This window comes from Notamacropus eugenii, chromosome 6, assembly GCF_028372415.1.
Source record: "Notamacropus eugenii isolate mMacEug1 chromosome 6, mMacEug1.pri_v2, whole genome shotgun sequence".
In the NCBI taxonomy this organism is placed as follows: Eukaryota; Metazoa; Chordata; class Mammalia; order Diprotodontia; family Macropodidae; genus Notamacropus; species Notamacropus eugenii.
In genome coordinates, this window is record NC_092877.1 from 111,996,238 (window position 1) to 112,020,110 (window position 23,873).

Consider the following 23,873-nt stretch of genomic DNA (forward strand, 5'->3'; position numbering starts at 1 on the left):
AGCTAAAGAGGTTTCCAGACAAAGGTAACCCGGAAGGCCAATAGGAAAGGTCTATCTCACAGAACACTGAGCAGAGCGGAGTACAGCCCTGGCCATGTGGCACTGGGAGGAACAGGACCTGAACACACCTCCAGGCTGAGTTCCTAGCAGGGAAGGTCCAGATACCTCAACCCACAAGAGACAAAGACAGCTCCAAAGGTAAGTGGGGGAGGGCTTTCCCAGCTGGGCGAGAGGGAACAGGGTGTCTCCAGCAATAGCCCCAGGCAACAGCAGAGACCACAGCAGTAGACTGTAGGCAGCCATGGAGGCTGGGAAGCAACTTGAATGCATTGCTCAGGCAGCTCAACTTAAAGCCGCTGGCAGTAGGGAACAGCTGATCTAAACCCCAGCCCTGAGTGACAGCGCCAACCCTACCCAAAGCCCAGGGGAACAGAGCAGCTGAATCTAATCTCTTAGCACAGGATTCAGAAGTCAAGGAACTGACTGGGAAAATGCTCAGAAAAGAGAAAGAAATAAGACCATAGAAGGTTACTATCTTGGTGAACAGGTATCTCTTCCCATCCTTTTGGATGAGGAAAAACAAGGCTTACTGTCACAGGACATCAAGACCCCTGCCTCCTGGGCCTCCAGAGTGAACTTAAATTGGGCTCAGGCAATAGAATAGTTTGAAAAGTGAGTTAGCAGCTTGCTAAAGGAGAACTAAAAACATGCTGAGGAAAATAACACCTTTAAAAAGAGGCTAACTCAATTGGAAAAAGAGGTACAAAAAGTCAATGAGGAGAAGGTGGTTTTAAAAAAGCAGAATTAGCCAAATGGAGGAAAAAGTTCAAAAGCTCACTGAACAAAATAGTTCTCTGGAAGAGACAATTGAGTTCAGGGAAATGAATGACTATGAGATAAACCAAGCAGTTAGAAAACAAAACCAAAAGTTTGAATAAATAGAAGATAACGTGAAACATCTCATTGGAAAAATAACTGCCCTGGAAAATAGATCCAGGAGAAACAATTAAAAATTATGGAACTACCTGAAAGCCATGATCAAAAAAAGAGCCTAGACATCATCTTCCATGAAATTATCAAAGAAAACTGTCCTGATATTCTACAACCAGAGGGCAAAATAAATATTGAAATAATCCACCAATCACCTCCTGAAAGAGACTCAAAAAGAGAAACTCCTAGGAATATTGTAGTCAAATTTCAGAGCTCCAAGGTCAAGGAGAAAATACTGCAAGCAGCTAGAAAGAAATAATTCAAGTATTGTGGAAATACAATCAGGATAACACAGAATCTGGCAGCTCCAACATTAAGGGATCAAATGGCTTGGAACAGAATATTCCAGAAGTCAAAGGAACTGAGATTAAAACCAAGAATCACCTACCCAGCAAAACTGAGTATAACACTTCAAGGGAATAAATAGTCATTCAATGATATAGAGGACTTTCAAGCCTTCATGTTGAAAAGACCAGAACCGTATAGAAAATTTGACTTTCAAACACAAGAATCAAAAGAAACTTGAAAAGGTAAACAGGAAAGAAAAATCATAAAAGATTTTCTAAAATTGAACTGTTTACATTCCTACATGGAAAGGAAATATTTATAACTCTTGAGACTTCTCTCAGTATTTGGGTAGGTGGAGGGATTGTACATACATACATACACACACACACACACACACACACACACAGAGTACAGGCTGTGTTGAATCAGAAGAGATGATATCCACACAAAAAAGGCATAAAATAAAAATTAAGGGGTGAAGGAGGAAAACACCGGGAAGAGAAAGGAAGAAATGCAATGGGGCAGACTATAACTCATAAAAGAGATAAAGAAAAATCTTGTTCAATGGAGGAGCAAAGGGAGAAGGGGAGAGGGGAAAAGTGAAGCTACTTTCTCCACATATGGGTTAAGGAAGGAATAGCAAGCTCACTAAATTTGCTATGAAAATATATCTTATACTACGGGAAAGTAGGGGAGGAGGAGACAAGTGGGGTGAGGGGAACGGTAGAAGGGAAGGCAAATGGGAGAAGGGAGTAACTAGAAGTAAACACTTTGTGAGAATGGACAAGGTCAAATGAGGGAATAAAAAATAAGGGGGGATAGAGTAGGATAGAGGGCAATATAGTTAGCATTACACAACATGATTATTATGAAAGTCTTTTGCAAAATGATACATATATAGCCTGTATTGAATTGCTTGCCTTCTCAGTAGGGATGGGTAGGGAGGGAGGGAGGGAAAGAAGGTGGAATTCAAAGTATTAGAAATGAATGTTGAGAATTATTATTGCATATAACCTGGAAATAAGAGACACAGGTAATGGGGTATAGACATTTATCTTGCCCTACAAGAAAAGAGAGAAGATGGGGATAAAGGAAGGGTGGGGTGTGATAGAAGGGAGGGCTCACTGAGGGAAGGGATAATCAGAATGCAAGGTATTAGGGGGTGGGAGGAAGGGAGAGATGGGGAGAAAAATTGGACATGTTACAAAGTGATGTAAAAGCAATTAGTATTAAAACAATTGACTGAATTAATTACTGAGACTAAATCAGAGACATCTTTAGTTTGGGGAAATGAATTTTAATCTAAGTCTCCTAGAGGCAGGTAACTTCAGGTAAAATTTGGCATTGATGGAAAAGTTAAGATTTTAATGGTAAATTTGATTTTATAATTGTTATTTAAGCAGGAACTAGAACAGGTATAGAAAGGCATGTAAGTCACTTAAGACTCGCCTCAAAAGATGTTCCTTAGCCAATGTGAAATTATAGTTATATCTGAAACCTGGTTATTGGAACTTGCTATTTTTAGATGCCATGGGACTATTAAGTGACTGTTGTTCTGAGTCTAACTCCATGCATGGATAGCAACAAAGGCAGTCTGAGCCTCCAATCCATGATGCCAATAAGCCTGTGAGATGCTGGTATGAACTGAAAAAGGTGATCTCATGGGAAGGGTGGGAGAGTGGCTGTTTCTCCACTGACACCTGGCAGACTCTAAGCCTCACTGAACAGAAGTTGACAATCTACTCCTGTCTGGGACTGACATGAAGTTGGGGAGATATTGTTTCCCTGCAATCTGAAGCCAAGTCTAAAATTAAGCTATTAGGCTTAGGACTTTAGACCAACAACAGTAAGTTAAGCTCCTTTAATTCTTAGTAATAGTGTGGAGACTATTAGGTCTAGGGCTTATGAAGTTAGCATACATAGTTATTATTTGTGTCTCAGTTGGTTAAGGTTAAAAAAAAATTCCTTTTGTGATCCATATTGTAAATGTTTTAAAAGAAATATCACCTGAGCAAAAGTTGGAATTGTGTTATGTGATAGGAACTGTTAAAAATGAAAAATAAAAAAAAAGATCCTCAGCATATCCTCCTTTTAAATAGTCACAATTGTATGCTACAGGGATAGAGAGAATTAGGCTTTGTGTAGAGTACCTCTGAATCAATATAGTTCAGTAATGTTGAAGTCAAATGAATAAATCAACAAGCATTTAATAAGAACTTACTGTGTACCAAGAACTCTGCTAAACAAGAATGAGAATATCACTACAAGAACAAAGAAATACAGTGCCTGCTGTCAAGGAGCTTACATTCTAATAAGACAGATAACATAAAAAGAAGTTGGAAAAGGGAGGAGATATAGGAACCCAGCAGGGGAACTGAAGAGAAAGTCCAAGAGGATAATCAGAAGTACAGCCTGGACAGCAATTAAGACATGGATGACCCAGTCATCCTCGTTAAAATGGAGGAACCAGTCAATCTGAGGCAGGAATCAGAAGGGCAAAGAATATGTCAAAATTCATGGACCAATTACTTAATGTCCTCCCTATCCTTCCCTCATTATTGGAATCTTATCCCAGTTCTTTTTCTTGGTCCAGTAATTTCTGACCTGGAAAGGAAACTTGACATAGTTTAAGAACTCTATCTTTCTACATTCCTACTGGACTTAGCTTGAGAACTCTAACCATTTGCCCAGAGACAAATACCATGTGCTTCTCCCAGATGTTATCCTAATTCAGTAAGCTTCAGTACTGGCCTGATAAGCAATACATAACTTCTATATAACTTCTGCTATATCTAATTTCTAGGGAAGTCTATATAATTTCTACTGGCACCACTTGCCATTTTATTTCCAATTCCTTTCTTGGCCTGAGGAAAAACAAGTTTCCTTTCTTCTCTCAGCAGACTCTTTCTCCTCGCTTCCACACCAGAGTTCTTTGAGTTCCCTCATGTACCTTCATCCCACAGAAATGGTAAATGTAGTCTTTGCTATTTCCCCAATAAGCACAAAAACCTTCCTAGCTAAAGTTGTCAAGGGAAAGGGAAATGATTGAAATTTTCCACATACACCAGCTGGATACTGTATAGTATGAACACTACAATATCATGGAATGGACTCTTTCTTAACATGATTTTACTTTCTTAAAAGGACCTATAGCAATCATTTCTAAAATCTTGAATAGAACAGAGGTGCCATTTGTCACAAAAAGAACCATTTCTGTGATACAGGCTCTTATTCTACCTCTACCCCACATTGTTTGTGACCCATCAGACTTGCTTATGTCAGTGCTCAGGGACTGATTCCTTGGTTCACAAAGAGGACCAATAACCAGGACAATTAGCATTAGACAGTAATTACAAAGGCACAAAGAAAAAAGTGAGTAAATCAAATGTTATAACACAAGGAGCTATGTGATAATAATCACTTTACAAATGGAAACCTGAAATGATGGATATCATTTATATCCATATTATATCAAAATAGTTTCATACAAATCCTAGTGTTCAATTTCCGTGAAAACTCTAAAATGGAAGAGATAGGCTAGAAAATTAGGTATATCTGTTTAGTCATTAAATATAAAACTATAAAGAAATAAATATCATATGATAAATACTTTAACATGAAATGGTGTTATACAATTTATCCTTGAAGAATTTTTATAGCCTAATGCAGAGGTTTCCAAAGTAGGTGATACCAGCCCATAGAGGTTTGGGGTGCTAGAATGTTCTAGAAGAGTGATACTAGCTTTGGGTGCAATTGGGATGTATTGAATAAAAATAAGGAGGTGGTGGAAGCATAAGGAAGGAAGAAAGTATGTGAAAATCTTGAAAACCATTCATACATGTTTCATCTATTGTATAACAGATTTAAAGTAATAGTGATTGCATTATTTTCCAAACAAACACAAAATGCAAGTTATAACCAATCAGTGGTCAAGTCCACCAATAGGTCTTCACAAGCAAGTATTGGCAGGTGAATGTGAGCACATTGTTGGAAAGTCCAGCATGCACTGGCAGGAATATGTGTGTGTAATGATTTCTTTACAATATGATACTATATGGTTACATGATGTAATATTGTATCAGCAAGATTTTAGTGCATGAACCCCCCCCCCAAATTTTACAATAATTTATTAAATTTAAGATGTGTATATATAAAATGTATATATATATGTGTGTGTGTATGTTAAATATAAATACATATATGTTTGAGTGTGTATACATTTTATTTTTTTAATGAGGTAAATTTAAAAAATATTAAAGGATTAAATAAAGTAGATTTTCAAGAAGGTGCTGAGTAATTTTTTAAGGGGGTGGCAGGCCAAATAAGCTTGGAACCCCTGGCCTAATGCAGTAGATGGACAAAATTTTAAGATCATACTTTTGGGGGGGGTGAGAAGGGAAAAAATAAGAACATAGAATTAAAAGTTGTAAAAAAGAATCTTAGACACTGACTAGTGCAATTATGACCAAAGTTTCACAGTTAATGAATAAATAGAGGATCTACAATTCAAATCCAGGTCCTCTGATTCCCAAACCAGTGGTCTTTCCACCATGACACAACCTACAGACCCATTACAATATTGAATGCTATCAGCAAAAATAACAAAGGTCTGGGGATCTCACTTGTAACAAATAGAACAGGCAAAGATAATTTTGTATTGACTTAAAAAGAACGTTATGTCTTTTTTTTCCCATTGTGGTTATATAACTTTTTCATGCTTAAAGTGAAGTTCATTCTCCCAATGAGAAAAAAAGGTGTAGATTTGAGGAATATATCCCCATTCTTCAGTTAATCAGGAGGAAGGAATATTCTTTCAAAAGCTTGTAACAGATGTCCTTTAGTCAGCAGTCAGGTCTATCAGGACATGGTCCTGAAATGAGACCTTGAAACAAGTAAAAGTGTTTCTGGTAGATCAGCAATCACTCAGCATTAAACTCCTCCTTAATTCGTTGGCTCTGACTAAAAGTTACTTTCCTTATATTCATTGGTTCATAGTCTCCATTTTTCTTGTTGTTGAATTATTTCAGTCCTGTCCAAGTCTTTGTGACCCTATCTGGGGTTTCTTGGCAAAAATATTAAAGTGGTTTGCCATTTCCTTCTCCAAGTTCTTTTACATATGAGTAACTGAAGTAAACTGGGTTAAGTGACTTACTCAGGGTCACACAGTAAGTATCTGAGGTTGACTTTGAACTCCTGTCTTCCTGACTCTGGGTCTGGTTCTATCCATTGCGGCACCTATCCACCCCTAATTACCACTCATTGGTAATTTGCTGTAATAGATCCAAACTGTCAAAATTCTTTTAGACTTCAAGATCAAAGCTAGATATGCAACTGGCAGGGGAAAAGTGAGAAATTTCTCTGAGAAACAGAAAGGAGAGAATAGGATCTGAGAAAGGAAGACTCTGGTAATGATTTCTTTAATACTTGAGAAGAGAAGCTCTCAGATGTCCCCCTTAACGTTTGAAGTGGTAGAGAGGAATAGGACATTGTTGAGTAGGATACAGGAAAACAAGTAGAATCTAGGTACAGCCAGCCACAGGGGAATGATCTAATAACAAAGGAAAACAATTTTACAAAGGTAAGAGGTTTGTAAGATAATCACTAGTAGGAGTGATCTGAGTGGGAGTGGAGAAAGAATTATACATGGCATATCAGCCTCCACAAGAGAGTATCAAATATCTTAGCAAAGAGGAGGAAGTAGGTGTGAACCTAAGGAGGCAGAGCTGGACCAGGGGACCAAGGGGCTAAGGTCTGGTGGAAGGATGCCATGATGCCAGAAGAAATGATTAGAAAAAAAAAAAAAAGATAAGAATAATATACTATGCCCTAGATTAGTATTATAAATCCTTCCACATTCTGTGAGCACCCTGTTATTTACATTGAGATATTCCTGAGTATAAGTTCTAGAGCAATAGTTCCCGTATTTTTCAGTCTCAGGATACTTTTAAATTCTTGAAAATTATTGACAACTCAAAAGAGTTTTTGTTTATAAGAGATAGACCTATTGATATTTGCCATATTAGAAAGTAAAAGAAGTAATTTTAATTATAAATCAACTTTAAAATAACAATAATAAATTTATTACATGTTAACATAAATAAGAGATTCATGACAATATGATACTTCCCCCTCAAATAGTGAAAATGCCATTATTTTACGTATAAAGCTCTTCACTGAAGTATATGAAGAAAATTTAGCCTTGCATAGATATATAGTTGGAAAAGGTTATGCAGTGGAAATTGTGCCAAGCTTCATCTTTCAGAGTTCAAAAATGGCCTCAGGTACTTACTAGCTGTGTGACCCTGAGCAAGTCACTTAACCCTGTTTACCTTAGTTTCCTCTTTTATAAAATGATCTGGAAAAGGAAATGACAAATAACTCCAGTATTTTTGCCAAGAAAACCTCAGATGGGGTAAAAAGAGTGGGGTATGACTGAACAGTGACTGAACAGCCACATATGGAAAAGGGAAAGTATTGGCAGATAATGTATTATTTTGGTGAAAATAGTTTTGATCTTACAGATTTCCTACAAGGGTCTCAGGAACTCCCAGGAGACTACAGACCACTCTGATAACTTTTCTTTCAGTGTATTTCAGAAAGATAAAAGAGTAAGAAAGGGAAGAATGATAGTGATAACTTTAAGAGAGGCATTTAAATTAACTTCACTGAAATTTGAAAAATGTTATAGGTAGAGGTAAGCAAGAAGAAAGGATTAATGAACACAGCAATATTAAGGTCCTGATAATGTTACAATCTGGAGCTCCCAATGAAAATGAAATCACAAGTTATTATTTTTTAATATAATATGTACACACACCCAAATATATACATATATATGTGTGTGTGTGTGTGTGTGTGTGTATGTATGTTTAGTGGAAGAATACACATACAAAAATGTTAACCCTTTTAAATTATACAGCAAATTGAAAGAGAATTGATGAAAACTCCCAATACCAATAATTTGTTGTATACAAGAAACTTGAACCAGGAGAAGAAAGGAGAAAGGAAGAGAGGGAGATAGAGGCAAAAAAAGACAGTGACAGACAGACAGAGAGATGGAGGAGAAAGAGTGTTGAGGGAGAAGATTGGTTTTGGACTGTGACTATAGACAATTCCTGTGTTTATCTTTATCTGCCCTACCCATGTTATGTTTGATTTCATCTTCATTAGTTGTGCATTTGCCCTTTTCATTTTTGTGACTAGTAATTTGGTTTCTTTCATTCTTTATTTTTAAATCAAATTAGGAAATTTTTTATCTTTTGCTGTTGTTTTCATAAAAGCAGAGTCTAGTTTAATTTATTAGTTCAATTGCATTTTTACTTTCAATTTTTTTATCCTGTCCTTTGAATTTTAGTAATTCTATTTTGGTGTTTAATTGAGGATTTTTAATTTGTTTTTTTTTTCTATTTTTAATTGCACAACCAAATTTTTTCATCTGCTCTTTCTATTTTTTTGTTGGTGTCAGCATTTAAAAATATAATTTCCCTTCCAAGGAAAATTTTGGCTTTGGCCACATTCACAAATTGTGGTATGTTGTCTCATTGTGGCCATTCTTCTTAATGAAATTATTGGTTGCTTCTATGATTTGTTCTTTGACTTAATAAATTTTTGGTTTAGGGGTGGGGAACCTGAGACCTCAAAGCCTCATATGGCCTTCCAGGTCCTCAAGCATGGTCCGTTGACTGAATCCAAACTTCACAGAACAAATCCCTTTAATAAAAGGATTTGTTCTGTAAAACTTGAACCTAATCAAATGGTCACACCCAAGGATCTAGACAATCACATGTGTCCTCAAGGCTACAGGTTCCCCACTCCTGGTAGATTAATTCATTTCCAGAATACTTTTCATCTAGGCTTCAAAGGCCCTTTATCATAAATTATTTATTGTATTATTGTCTCAAAGGGTATATTTAATATTTCTGCTTTCATGTATTTGTTTAGGAATGCTTTTATGTCCTAATATATGATTATTTTTTGTGAATGTGTTATGCAAAACAAAGAAAGAAGTATACTCCGTTCTATTGCCATTTAGAAATCTCCAGAAATCTATTATGTCTAATTTTTCTTAAATTCTATTCATTTCCTCCAATTTTTTCTTTATTTTACTTTTTAGGTTTATCAAGGTCTGAGAGGGGCAAATTGAGGTTTCTCTACCAGTTTCATTTTAAAATCTCTTTCCTCTTGTAACTCTTTTAAATTTTTTTTCAAGAATGTGGATGCTATATCTTTTGGTACATGTTAATTCATTGTCTGTGGTATATTTTAGTAAAATGTATTAATTCATTATCTCTGGTATATGATAGTAAAATATAATTTTCCTGAATATCTCTTTTAATTAGGTCTGTTTTTCCTTTTCCTTTGTCTGAGAACATAATTGCTACCCCTGGCTGTTTTTACATCAGTTGAAGCATAATAGGGTTACTCCAGTCTCTTATTTTTAACTCTGCATGTGTCTTAATGTTTCAAGTGTATCCCTTGTAAACTATCTACTTTTCAACTCTTTTTATTTTCAGTTGTTTCTACTATCCTCTTCCATTTTATAGGTGAATTTATGCCATTGGCATTCAGAGTCATGACTGATAACTGTGTATGTTTCTCCTTCCTCTACTTATCCTTTTAAATTATTTCCATAAACCTGTTTTGTTTCTGACTACTATCTTCTTTAATCTACCTTCTTTATCAGCTCTATTTTCTCTTAGCACTATCCCTTCCTACTTTCCTATTGAGTAAGATAAATTTATATGTCCAACTCTGTTTGTATATGGACTCTTCCATCCTTCAACAAGTTCAGATGATAATGAGATTCAATTATTGTTTGCTCACCCTTCCATTTATGCTCAAGAGTAAAAGCTTTCTTATGAGCCCTTTATATTGAGATAGTTTTCCCCATCCCTCCCTTTGCTTCCCCCCTTCTCCTAGTGTATCTGTCTTTCTCACCCTTCTATTCCTCTTTTGAGATCATTCTAACATTATAGATTTATGCTCATGTCCCCCTGGCACCTTAAAACTGCCTTGATGATGAGAATATTTTTAAGGGTTATATTGTATTGCCTTCCCATATGAGAATGCAAACAGTTTCATATTGTAAAATCCCTTATGATTTCTCACTCATGTTTAACTTTAGAGTCTTTTGTTTGAATATCAAAGTTTCTGTCCACACCTGATTTTTTTCATTAGAATGCTTGAAAATCCTCTATTTCATTAAATATCATTTTTCCCCAATAGGATTATACTCAGTTTTGCTGGGTAGGTTATCCTTGGTTGTAATCCTAGCTACTTTGCCTTCCAGGAAATAAGATTACAAGACCTCTTCTCCTTTATAGCAGTGGTTACTAAATCTCATGTGATCCTGACTGGCTCAGTGGTATTTGAAATTCTTCTTCCTGGCTTTTTGCAACATTTTGTCTTTAATGTGAGTGCTGTGAAGTTTCGTTACAATATATTTCAAGTGGTGACTGACATAATCTCTCAACTTTTACTTTGGCTCCTAGTTTTATGATATGTAAGTAGTTTTCTTTTATAATTTCTTGAAAAGTGCTGCCTAGGCACTGGTTTTTTTTTTTTAATCATGGTTTTCAAGTAGTAAAATAATTCTTAATAATTTCTTTTCTATATATTTTGGTCAGTTTTTTCCTTATGAAACAATTCATATTTTCCTCTACTGCTCTTAGTTGATTTTTGAAATCATTTTTGATCATTTTTATCTTTTTCTTTAGCTCTTCTAGGAATTCTTATTGAGCTTGTAACCAAGCTGCATGTTTCCTGAAGATGTTTTCAAATTGTTGTCTTCTTCTGAATTTGTATCTTGAGTTTCCCTGTCACCATAGAAACTTTTTCAATGACCAGGCTCTTTTTATTTGTTTGTTCATTTTTGCAATCAATTTCTTGAATTTGGACTTCATTAGAGTTGGACTCTATTCACCTCTGGTTGGGGGAGTGGAGTAGGAAGGTCAGGGAAGTGAAGAACAGATATCTGGGGGTCTGTAACTTTTTGGTACTTCCAAGGTAATTTGATAAAGGAGAGGTCTTATAACTTCCTTCCTTGTCTGAGCTCTGGTAGGGCCTCTTCTGCCTCACAACTGCAACTACTTCTCTTTGTTCTAGAACTGCTACCTGGTACTGGGAAATAGGCTGTGGAACTTCCAAATGGCATCAGATTCTGTGCCCAAGGCTAGTACAGGGGCCACCTTGAACTTCTTTCTGATCATATATTCACTCCTCTTACCATCCCTGTGCTTTCACTGAATCTGCTGCCTCCACTAGTGCTGCTATAGCTACCACCTCAAGGCCCAAAGCCCATGCTACTTTTAACAAAGTCTTGTGAGTCACTATTGCCACCAGTCCCCATTCCAATGTCCACAGACCTCTCTTTCTGTCTTCCTAAGCTTCACTGGGCTGGAAAAATGATCCATTGTGACTTTTGGTTAGATTTTCTTCTCATAATTTGATTTAGTATTTTGTGGTGCTTTTTCAAAGGAGGTTTTAGGGAAAATTTAGCTATTGTGACCCTTCATTCTGCCATCTTCACTCCACCACCTGGTCTCAGCTAATTAACTTTTGAAAGCCAGGTCAGGTCTGAGATACAAGGATAACAGTAATGCAGGATACATTGTGTGTCCTTGTATCTTTTTGTATAAGTGAGTATTTCATTTCTCATGTACATACTATTAATAAGCATTTTAATTTGATAACTCAATGTGAACATTTCCCTGAAATCCAAGACCTCACTAATACAGGTAGGTAAGTTAATGATTTTGATCAGATTAGGCAATTGATCTGAAGGAAAATAGGGAGAAGAGAAAGACGTCCAAAAAATACATAAAAGAGGAAGCTGGGGAAACCAGCTTTGGATATGATAACATCAATACTTGTTGTTTATTTGCTATATAAATTCCTTGTAAACAAATTTAAAAGAAAACATAAAAACTCATTGACAAATCAAACACATTTTCTTGAAACAAAGAGCCAGAATATTCTGCCACAAGTAGCAACTCATCATCCAAACCAACTGCTCCTAACATTCTTTATTCTCTCCTTTGGCAGATGGTGCTCGTTATGAAAGCTCACAAATGAGAAGCAGCGGTTTGAAGCGTCTTGTATTTACAATTAAGACTCTTACATTTGGAGGTTTACTAGGTTCCTGACACTAATTAGCTCTGTCCATCGTTCAATATTTTCAGTTATTGTAGCCCACAATTGTTTGACAGTAGGGGACAAAGGACAGTTTATGGAGAAAGGAAAAAATGTATATGTAATATATACATATATGTTAATATGTAATACATGTATGTATAGTATATACAGTATGAGTACATGTAATATATATGTATAACACTATATCTCTATCTATATATAGATAGAGATATAGTGTTAAGAAACCTAGAAGAAAGAGATAGCTTAAGAAAATGTCCTTTAGAAGACTTGGGTATTATTATTATTAATTTCAGAAAAAACTATGTCCTGGAAAGAATATATCATATAGGTCTAAATTTTTTCTGCACTTCAGTTACTTTTTCCTGAGGGTTAAAAAGAATGAGTCCTACTGACTAGTGACTTAGGGAGGACATCACCATAATAGCAGCATTCTAGAGGGAGGTACTTTGGATCCAGATTCTGATGCTCAGTTCTTCAAGTTCAAGTGTTCAATTATATTGATTAACTTCAAAGTATCAGGATATCAGGGGACTGATTCACTATACTCAAATCATAAAAGTCTGGTAAATGTAAATATCAAGTTCTCAATTATTACTGAATTTGGATTTATTAGACTTGGGTTCCAGTCCTAACTTTGGGCTTAATCTCTTTGTGATCTAGTTTGGTTTTGTTTCCTTTTCTTTTTGTTATTAGCATTCATTCACTAGAAATGAAAATAAAACATGAACCAACAGCCTCATGGGGTATTGTGATTAAAGTATTTTGTGAACCATCAAGTATCATATAAATAAGAAGTCATTATTATTAAAATAAGGGATCCATCTTTCTACCAATCAAAATATTTCTATTCAAACACCCTTTTTTTCCTAGCATTAAGGTAGTGGAAAAGCTCGTTGAATACACAGATGTTTCCCTGGTGATAGTCAAAGTAAAGAGATTAGTTTATTTTCATGGAGTATTTCATCCAGGTTGTGATGGAGTATAGGGAATTATGACTTCCATTACAGAATATACCTTCCTAATAACTGGCAAAATTTTGCCTACCGTATACAGGACTTTTCTTCAGTAGTAGTAGAGGAAAAAAACATACAAATACTCTTTTTCTAGACTTTATGTGGATTATTACCTCTCCATTGTGTCAACATTGCCTTATACATGTTGCAATTTATGAGAAAGGTAGGATGGTGTATTAAGAACCAAAGCCATCACTAGTATAAATGGTGAGAGCTTTTCCCAAGGCATTAACATTATAGTTGGCACCCCACCCCTTAAAGACACCCAGGACCTCTGCTCCCATATTTCATGATTTCTTGTCAGTTTTTATTCTGTAGTCTTCTTCCCCCACCCCAAAACTACTTTTTCCCTAGGTGAAATTTTTTTCTAGTTTTAATTCTGATAGAAAGACTGTTGGGCTTGGAGTCAGGAGATCTGAGTTTGGGCTGAAGGCAAGTTACTTCCATACTTTAAAATTCACTTCCTCCCAATGAGGAGAAGAATGTTTTCAAAAGCAGAATTAACCAAATGGAAAAGGAGATTCAAAAGCTTACTGAAGAAAATAGATCTCTCAAATCTGGAATGGTACAGATGGAAGCTTTGGACTTTTCGAGAAAGACAGATATCTCAGAACATACCGCGCAGATTCGAAAAATGGAAGATAATGTGAAATAACTTATTGGAAAAACAACTGACCTGGAAAATAGAATCAGGAGAGACAACATAAAAATTCTGGGACTACCTGAAAACCATGATCAAAAGAAGAGCCTAGACATCATCCTCCACGAAATTATCAAGGAAAACTGCCCTGAGATTCTAGAACCAGAAGGCAAAATAAATATTCAAGGAATCCGCAGAACACCACATGAAAGAGATCCAAAAAGAGAAACTCCTAGGAGCATTGTGGCCAAATTCCAGAATTCCCAGGTGAAGGAGAAAATATTGCAAGCAGCTAGAAAGAAACAATTCAAGTATTGTGGAAATACAATCAGGATAGCACAAGATCTGGCACCCTCTACTTTGAGGGATAGAAGGGAATGGAATAGGATATTCCAGAAGTCAAAGGAACTAGGACTGAAGCCAAGAATCACCTACCCAGCAAAACTGAGTATAATACTTCAGGAGAAAAAATGGTCTTTCAATGAAATAGAAGACTTTCAAATTTTCCTGATGAAAAGACCAGAGCTGGAAAGAAAATTTGACTTTCTAACACAAGAATGAAGAGAACCATAAAAAGGCGAACAGCAAAGAGAAATCATAAGGGACTTACTAAAGTTGAACTGTTTACATTCCTACATGGAAAGACAATATTTATAACTCTTGAAACATTTCAGTATCTGAGCACTGGTGGGAGTACACACACACACACACATGCACACACGCACACATACATAGAGACAGAGTGCACAGAGTGAATTGAAGAGGATGGGATCATATACTAAAAAAAAAAAAAATGAAATCAAGCAGTGAGAGAGAAATATTGGGAGGAGAAAGGGAGAAGTTATATGGGGCAAATTATCTCTCATAAAAGAGGCAAGCAAAAGACTTATTAGTGGTGGGATAAAGAGGGGATGCAAGAGAAAAACAGGAGATCTACTCTCATCACATTCCACTAAAGGAAAGAATATAATGCACACTCATTCTGATAGGAAAACCTATCTCATAATACAGGAGAGTGGGGGACAGGGGCACAAGCAGGAAGGGGGGGAAGATAGAGGGGAGGGCATGGGGAGGAGAATGCAATACGAGGTCGACACTCATGGGGAGGGAAAGGACCATAAGAAAATAGAAGTAATGGGGGACAGGACAGGATGGAGGGAAATATAGTTAGTCTTATACAACACAACTAGTATGGAAATCATTTGCAAAACTAAACAGATATGGCCTATATTGAACTGCCTGTCTTCCAAGGGGAAGGGGTAGAGAGGGAGGGAGCTAAAGAAGTTGGAACTCAAAGTGTTAGGACCAAATGTAATGTTCTTACCACTGGGTAACAAGAAACACAGGTTAAGGGGTCAAGAAAGCTATCCGGCCCTACAGGACAAAAGAGAAGACGGAGACAAGGGCGGAGAGGGAGGATAGAGGAGAGAGCAGATAGGTCATAGGGGCAATTAGAAAACTTGGGTCTGGGGGGGGAGGGGGAAAAAAGGGGAGAAAATTTGTAACCCAAAATTGTGTGAAAATAAATGTTAAAAGTTTAATAAAAAAAAATAAAAAAAAATAAAATTCACTTCCTCTCCTTAAAAAAGAGAATATTCATACTTGCACTTTTTAGCTCAAAGGGTGGTGAGGAATGTATTTGGTAAAGCCCAAAGCCACAAAATTGGGAGCTATTATTATTAAAAGAGATTTTATCCCATTAGTTGCGCTATAACCTTTTTGTTGAAATTTCTGAAAAATCTACAAATCCCCTCTTTCTAATCAGAGCATATGAATTTCCTTCTGAACTATTTCTTTGTGTTATTGTTGTCTGTCAGTCAAACAATACCTATTTATTAGGTCTTACCATGTCTCAGGTGAGGGACATCTCCAGTTCTCCTAATCTATATCTCACCACTGGACCCAGATGGCTCCAGAAGAGAAAGTGAGCCTGGTGACTTTGGACAGCCCTCTCTCACTTAAATCCAGTTCACTTCCATGTCATTGCATCCCCTCCCTAATGTCATGGTCCTTTTCTAAAATCCTCTTTACAGGGATAAACAAAAACAACCTATGTGTCAGATACTTAATCACAGTGCTTAATGTTTTTGTGTCATTAACCTCTTTGACACTCTGGTGCATCTGATGATCCTGTTCTAAAGAATAATATTTTAAATTCATATAATAAAATATAAAACATTATCAACCAATTACATTTACATACAGTAATCAATCCACGCCTCCCCTCCCCCAATTTACAGATGCTAGGTTAAGAATCCTTATTCTGGAGCTAGACAGAACCTCAGAATCAATGTAATCTACTCCCTCCCCATCATTTTAAAGATGAAGAAATCTGTGACTTGCTCAAGAAGTGACTTGCTCAAGGTCACATGGTGATTAGAACTCAGGTCATTTGACTCTGAATTTAGGGTTCTTTAGGGTTCTTTCATTGCATCATATCAAAGACTCTCTAGTTTTATCAGGATCACATTTACAAATCAGCTCTGAATCGTCTGCTTCTGTGTATAGCTTATGTTGTGGTTGTATATGGATTATTATCAGCTTGGAATTCAGCCTCATTCACATACCCTTTAGCCAGATTCTGGGCCAAACTTATATCAAGTGAAGTCCAGCATTTATTAAGCAACTACTCTGTGCCAGACATTATTCTAAGCAGTGAGAATGCAAAGAAAGGCAAAAACAGTCCCTGAGTTCAAGGACCTCAGAATTCAATGGTGATAATATTTCATATAATATTTTTATTATTCTCAAATTCTGGTTTTGTCCTATAATAGCAAAAATTCTAGAAATCTACATCTGTTAACAGCAACAGTAGTAGCAGCAAAGTAGAGTCCTGGCTGCTAGCATCACTGATTAAAGTATCTCTTTTTTAACCTTAAAAGGTCAATTTATACTCTATGACATACAGTTCTCTCAAGGCATGGAAAGCTTGAGGACAGAGAGGATAAGTGAAGACCAGATTAGGGGTTATAAATGGAAATAGTATTCCTGAAAAAAAAGGTATACCAGTTGGATAATCACCATCTATCTCCATGCTGGGCAAAATTCAATCAAAAAGCAAAAGTATATTAAAAAGCAAGTTGCTACATGTCATTGATTTTTAATAGTGGCCATATAAATAAAATCTCCCTAATCAAGATGCAGTAGACATGCACTCTGGCAAGCCCACAAAAGTAACACAGTCTCAAACAAGCCATTTATATCAATAAAGTGGTGGATCTTGGTCTTCTAAAACTACAGCTAAATATCTGCCTTTCTCCCTGATACAGTACAAGGCTACATTTAGTAAACCTCTGTTTCTGAGAACCAAAAGCTAGTTACACTGTTAAAAGGATTCTTTCATATGACTTCAAAGTCTTTGATTCCTATCCACAAGCTCAGGGGGTGAATAAAATGAATATTTCTCACACTTTGTTTTTTTTTTTATTAGCTTCATGGTTCTGTGGCATTTTTTCCTCCTTTATTTAAGGAACTCCTCACTGTATCCAATTAATATTTATTATACTCACGATTCTATCATTTTCATCTTTTCCCTTGACTTTTGATACCATTGTCAAGTGGCATTTATTTTTGAAGGATGTATTCTGACCGTGTATCTAAATAATTTTGTACTTAGATTAAAATGGCAGGTGATCTTTGGGTGACCTGTCCCTCTGCCACTGGGAACATACTCAACCACTATTTCTGGTAATCACAAGGAGCTTGAGGAGACAGACTTTAGGCATGTATGATATCACGGGATTGAATCCTCATGACTGACTGCACAGTCAAAATGTCATGGTCAGTTCTCATCTTTCTAGCTATGAACAATTTCTTTAAGATGTCTTCTCTCCTTCCCACCAGCCAAAAGATGTGGTCATCTGTCCTTTCTAGGCAAGCTTATACCTGGGTTGGCACCATCTCCCTTTTGAGTCTTCTTTCTTTTAGTGGAGTATCTTATACCCACCATTGCCATGGTGGACTTTCCTACTGTAGTGTCTTCCAAGACAGCAACTTATAGCAAGGAGTAGCACCTGTATCTATCAGGTAGTTTCACCACCACCAGAAGAATGTGCCTAAGCAAGAGAAAGAGTGGGTTGGCACCAAGAGAAGAGTCAGTTTGGGACAGAAAGAAGCTATTAAAAAGAAGAGTCTGAATTTTAGTCAGTCAGTCTCCAGTAAAGGTGAAATATGAAATAGCCAATGAGCATATGTCAAAGACTATTCTGTATCTCAATGAGGCTTGAATATAGTGGTTCCCAACCAATTGTCCTAATAGTGATAAATTACTGAATTCTCTTTTAATCATTGTGTAATTCAAGGTTTCATTTTTTGTGCATAGAATTACCTTTCCTTTGTGGGAACAGAGGGTCTGTTCCATGCTTGATTTGTGTTAGTATTTCAGGCATATTTTTTACTCTCATACTTTTTTGTTGACCTTAGATAAAAGCCCACGAGTAGAATTGTCCAGATCAAGCAACGTGAAAACTGGGGAGCAAACTTCCCCTGCCGAGAAATCAGCCAACCCTAAAGCAATAAATCAGGTACAGAGAGAAGATAGGTTTAAGGACCTTGAGCCCCTAAATCCCAGTGCAGATTGCTTCTAGTCTCTATGATAGACTAATAATAGTAAAATCATACTTGTATTGCCTTGTATAGTTTTCAAAGCATTTTTCTATGCATTTCATCTATATTCAAGCTTCTAAAAAAATTTCCATGCAGTATCCACAGCAGTTATTATTCTAATTTTAAAAATAAGAAAAGGGAGGAACGTAGACATTAAATGATTGACTGGAAACTACTAATTAGCATAATAATTAATTAATTAGATGGCCTTCTAGTCCATCATGTTTGGCATTGCACTATACTTGACAAACTTGAATGGATGAAGGTGTACTCTCATTAGGCAGCCAGCAAAAGGAGAAACAAAGATTTCACTATTTGTGCTACAATCGAATATGTATACTTACATTTTTATTTTTGAAATTAGTCTAACATTTATATTAAGAAAACTACAGTAAACTATTTTACTACTTCCTTCAACACACAAACACACACATACACATACTGCATCCCATGTTTTTATCTTCGTATTGATATGAGGTCTTCATTACTCCAAAATGACCTTGAAAGACCAAAACAATAGGTTGAAGGTAACATTTAATATAGTGCTGTACAGTCCAAAGTGGTGTATAAAAAAATCAATTGCACAAAGAGACAAAGGGAATCAATTGCACAAAGGGAAGAATATGTCTATACGAGAATCTAGGGGGTGAGAAGGCAAAACCAGGGGCTTTAGTGAACTCCAAGTTCAATATGAGACACAATTGTAAAATAGCATTCAAAAGAATTATTTTCAATAGTTCAAAAGATCTTGAATAGAAGTATCCAAAAAGAGAGAAGTGATAGTCCCATTTTTCTTGGAAGTGGTCATGCTAAAACAAGTGTCACGTTTTAGAAAGGATGTGAGAAACTGAGTATGTTCAGAAAAAGGCAGCCTAGTCTTTGAGTGAGGAAAGTTAAAATTATGTAAAATGTATAGTGGTGAAAGACACAGGCACAGCCTAGCTTGGAAAAGAGAGGACTTAGGAAAAACATAAGAATAATCTTCATATATTTGAAGGGTTATTTTTTTCCACTGGCACCAAAAGTTATAACAAGAAATAACAGATAATAGTCATAAGAAGTAGATTTTGGCATATTACAAGGAAAACTTTTAATACAAACAGATAATAATATAAGGAATGAATGTCCTTATATAGTAATGATTTCCTTATCTCTATAAATGTTTAAGTAGAAGACAAATGATCACTTGATGGAGATTTTGAACATATAATTCATGCTTTGGGTAGAGGCAGCTAGGCTACATAATGGATAGGGTACTGGGGCCTGGAGTCAGGAATACCTGTATTCAAATCCAGTCTCAGACCACTAAAAAATAGTGACCCTGGGCAAGTCATTTAACCTGTCTACCTCAGTTTCCTCAACTTTAAAATGGGGGAAAAATAGCATCTACCTCTTAAGGTTGTTGCAAGGATCAAATGAGATAATATTATTAAATTACTATAGTGACTGGCACATAGTAGGAGCTTAATACATGTTTGTTTCCTTCTTGCCTAAAGAAGGAGCTCTCAGATCTTACAAATTTAAAGTAGAAAAAGTTAGTATTTCATCTTCTTCAGCTGAACCAGATTTCTCCTAAAATATATGATGCCAAGGATGTACTCAACACCATAGCTTCCATTACTGTTGGTATTGTGGCAACAATTATAATGGTAAACAAGATTCAGCACACTGAGTAAGTAGTTTAAAAAAAGTACAAACATTCCCATGAGGTCTGTTGTCAGCAAAGACAAGCTAGTTATACAAACTACTGTTTTGGATGAGGCCAGAACAAAACCACATTGGCCCGAGCTCAAGTGACACAGACTTAAAATATTGCCAGTAGAACTATTATGAAAATTCACAGAGTTGTGAATTAAATGTCGGCATGAGCAGAGAAACTCCCTAAGAAATAGGGGGCATATAGTCCATTCTGTTGTTTCGCTTACCAGACTGGGACACTGTAAAATGAAGTTTGCTCTGCACTAACGAGATAAGATGTTTATAACGTCAATAATTCCAATATGGTGCTGCCAAAACCTTCCTTTATATAGATGTTTCACAACCTTCCAGGTCATTCCATTTCCCAATAGCAGCATCGGTTTGGCTTCAATTCTATGGAATACCATGACCCCACAGTGTCAGATAACTATGATAGCACCACACTCACACTTTCCTCTACTTTTCAGCTTTCTTTTGTGTATTGTCTTCCCCACTGCAATCTCTTTGAAGGTGTGGAATATTCCCTTTTCTTACGTGTATCCCCAGCACTTAGTACAGTGCCTGACACAGTACTTAACAAACACTTATTGGATTAAATTGAAAACTGTTTAGTGTAAATATTTTTTTTTTAATTTTCAACTATCCCAACGTAATACAAAGAGCATTGCACTTGGAATTAGGAGATATCTGACACTGTGTATCAGGCAAGTCATTCAAACCTCTACAGTGAAGCCTTACTATTCTCATCTATATAAATGGGAAATAGTACTAGCAACTCACACAATTGTTGCCGGCACAGTATAATGTCAACTGAAAGCAGTTATACAGGGCAGAGATGAGATGGGGGAGTAAAAGCAGGGACTTCTCTGAGCTCTCCCCAAAAGCCCTCCAAATCCCTGTAAAAATGATTAAACAAATTCTAGAGCTACAGAACCACAAAATGACAGAGTGATACAAATCCCCAGCCCAAGATGACCTGGAAAGTTGACGGGAAGGGTCTATTGCACTGGGCAGGGAGCAGAGTACAGTCCAACAGGTCCCACCAGCACAGGGAGGCCTGAGCAGGTGTCAGGGGACTGACTCATTGACAGCTATGGCAATGGAAGACTTCTCAAGCCACAAACACTAAAAAGGTCAATGGGAAAACTCTGTGTGATATGGGTGAAAGAAGAGGGTGAGGTCTGGTCGGGTCCAGCCCCAGGACCAGGGCAGGGGGGTGGTTGAGGCTGTGGCCAGAAGCAGTGGCAGCAGCAGCATGCAGCAGTAGCAGGAGAGGCTGCTTCCAGGGTTCTGGGCCCACAGAGGATGCGGGATTAAGCAGCTGATCCCCGAAAAATCCCTGAAGCCTGAGACATAACACCCACCTCCACCCCAACTGGAAGCAGAGCCCTACCTTGACAAAGACTTAGAAAGTCAAGTATTTGGCTAAGAAGATGGATAAACATTGTAAAAGAACTCAGACTACAGAATCGTACTTTGGTGACAAAGAAGATCAAAACATACAACCAGAAGACAACAAAGTCAAAGCTCCTACATCCAAAGCCTCCAAGAAAATATGAATTGGTCACAGTCCATGGAAGAGCTCAAAAATGATTTTGGAAATTATGTAAGAGAAGTAGAGGAAATATTGGGAAGAGAAATGAGAGTGATGAAAAAAATCATGAAAACTGAGTCAACAGCTTGATAAAGAGGCCCCCAAAATACTGAAGAAAATAATGCCTTAACAATGAACTAGAGGAGACCTAGTGACACATGACATGTGGCAGATGTGCACATCCTTATGCTTGAGGAGTGTTAAGTTCTTGCCTTTGGAGTAGGCTGGGAATGGGGGAGGGAGGGGAAGGTGAGTTTGGTTTTTTAAGCGTGGAACATGAAGGAGGATAAAGAAGAGGGGCAGGACAAGAAGAAATATCCTACAGTGGCTGCAGAGAGACCATTGGTACTACAGCGGGGGCCCCCAGCGGACTCCCCCAGGCCCTGACCTTCTTGGTGACCTTCCTCCCTCTGAGGGCCTGGCCTCATGGCCTCCACCCTCCTTCCTCAGCTCTGGCCTGGAGTGACAGTAGGGGTTCCACCAGCACTGGCCCCCAGCCCTGGCCTCTGCCCTGATGGCCCTGGCCCCAGACCCTGGGAATACCACCCTGCCATGGAGGCCGAGCACAGAGTGTGCCTCCCTGGAACTTCAGCAGAGAGTTCACAGGCCTAGGCTCCTCACTTCTGTACCTTGCCCTGGGATGCTGCTCATTATGCACACAGTCCCGTCCTCCTCTAGAACTCAGTGAGCCGTGGGGTACCCTGTGCCTGTAATTTCCATACCGCAGGGTGTCTGATCTTTCCACGGCCCCCATACCACATGCCTGCATTCCACCTGTGGGCCTGTAAGAACCACTCATTTAGTGCCTACCAAGTACAACCGATGGATGTATGGATTTATCTCCTTCCTGCTCTACTTAAACTGCAGCCTATTTTCCTCCATTCTCTGGGTGGCACTTTCCATCTTGTTTTGCCTTCAATACCTTGGCATCTGCATCTTTCTGTGGGTCCAGTACAAGCTGTCCACCATTCTCCTACTGCTGGGACGAAGGCAACTTGATTTCAGCTTGATGAAAGAGCTGCTCATTTATGAGATTCATGTGACTATGCTGCTGGTGGGAGGTCTGGGCTGGTGTTTCATGGTCTTTGTGGACATGTAAATAGGAGGTGTACATGTAGTCTTGGGCAGCTGTGACTACATATGATATATCCACTTCCTCCTTTGGCTTAATTTATTTATTTATAGATATTTTCTTTGGTAAAGACAATGACCTGTCTCTGAAATGAAATGACACAGAGGGAATGTTAGGTCATTTTTCCTTCTGTTTGTCTCCCATCCCAAAGACAGGTTTTTCACCATATCAAACAAAGCAAGTAGTGCCCTGATCAGTGGCAATATTTTTATTTGCTCTCTGACCATCTTACTGTGTTTATGGCATGGGAAAGAAACGGCTGTGACATTTGTAAAGACTGAAATCAAGGCTGTCTCTCCTTCAGTTTACTTTTTTGACTCCTAGTTTCCCCTCCCCCTACTACTACATTGTATTCTTTCCCTTTCCTCTATTTTAATGTAGCTTATGTTCACTTTTAATAAATATAGTGCACTAGGGTCCTCTTTATCAAGTCTGCACTTTCAGGAAAGAAAAAAATTGACTAACCCAAATGGCAAAAGAAGTCCAAAAAGCCAACGAGGAGACGAATGTCAAAAAACAGGACTAGGGAAATGGAAAAGGAGATCTAAAAGCTCACTGAAGAAAACCATTCCTTCAAAACTAGAATGGAGCAAATGGAAGCTAATGACTTTATGAGAAATCGAGAAATTAGAAAAGAGAACCAAAAGGATGAAAAACCCATAGAAGACAATGTGAAAAATTGTGATGGCAAGCAAAGTGAGATCTTTTGCAATTTTTGTTTTGGTATAATCAAATGCCTCTGATTGAATCTTACTTTTA

General features: G+C 37.4%; 1 pseudogene; it reads left to right on the forward strand.

The window, feature by feature from the left end:
* Positions 1–301: 301 nt before the first annotated feature.
* Positions 302–23,139, forward strand: LOC140512105 (transmembrane protein 250-like; annotated as a pseudogene).
* The last annotated feature ends 734 nt before the right edge of the window (positions 23,140–23,873 follow it).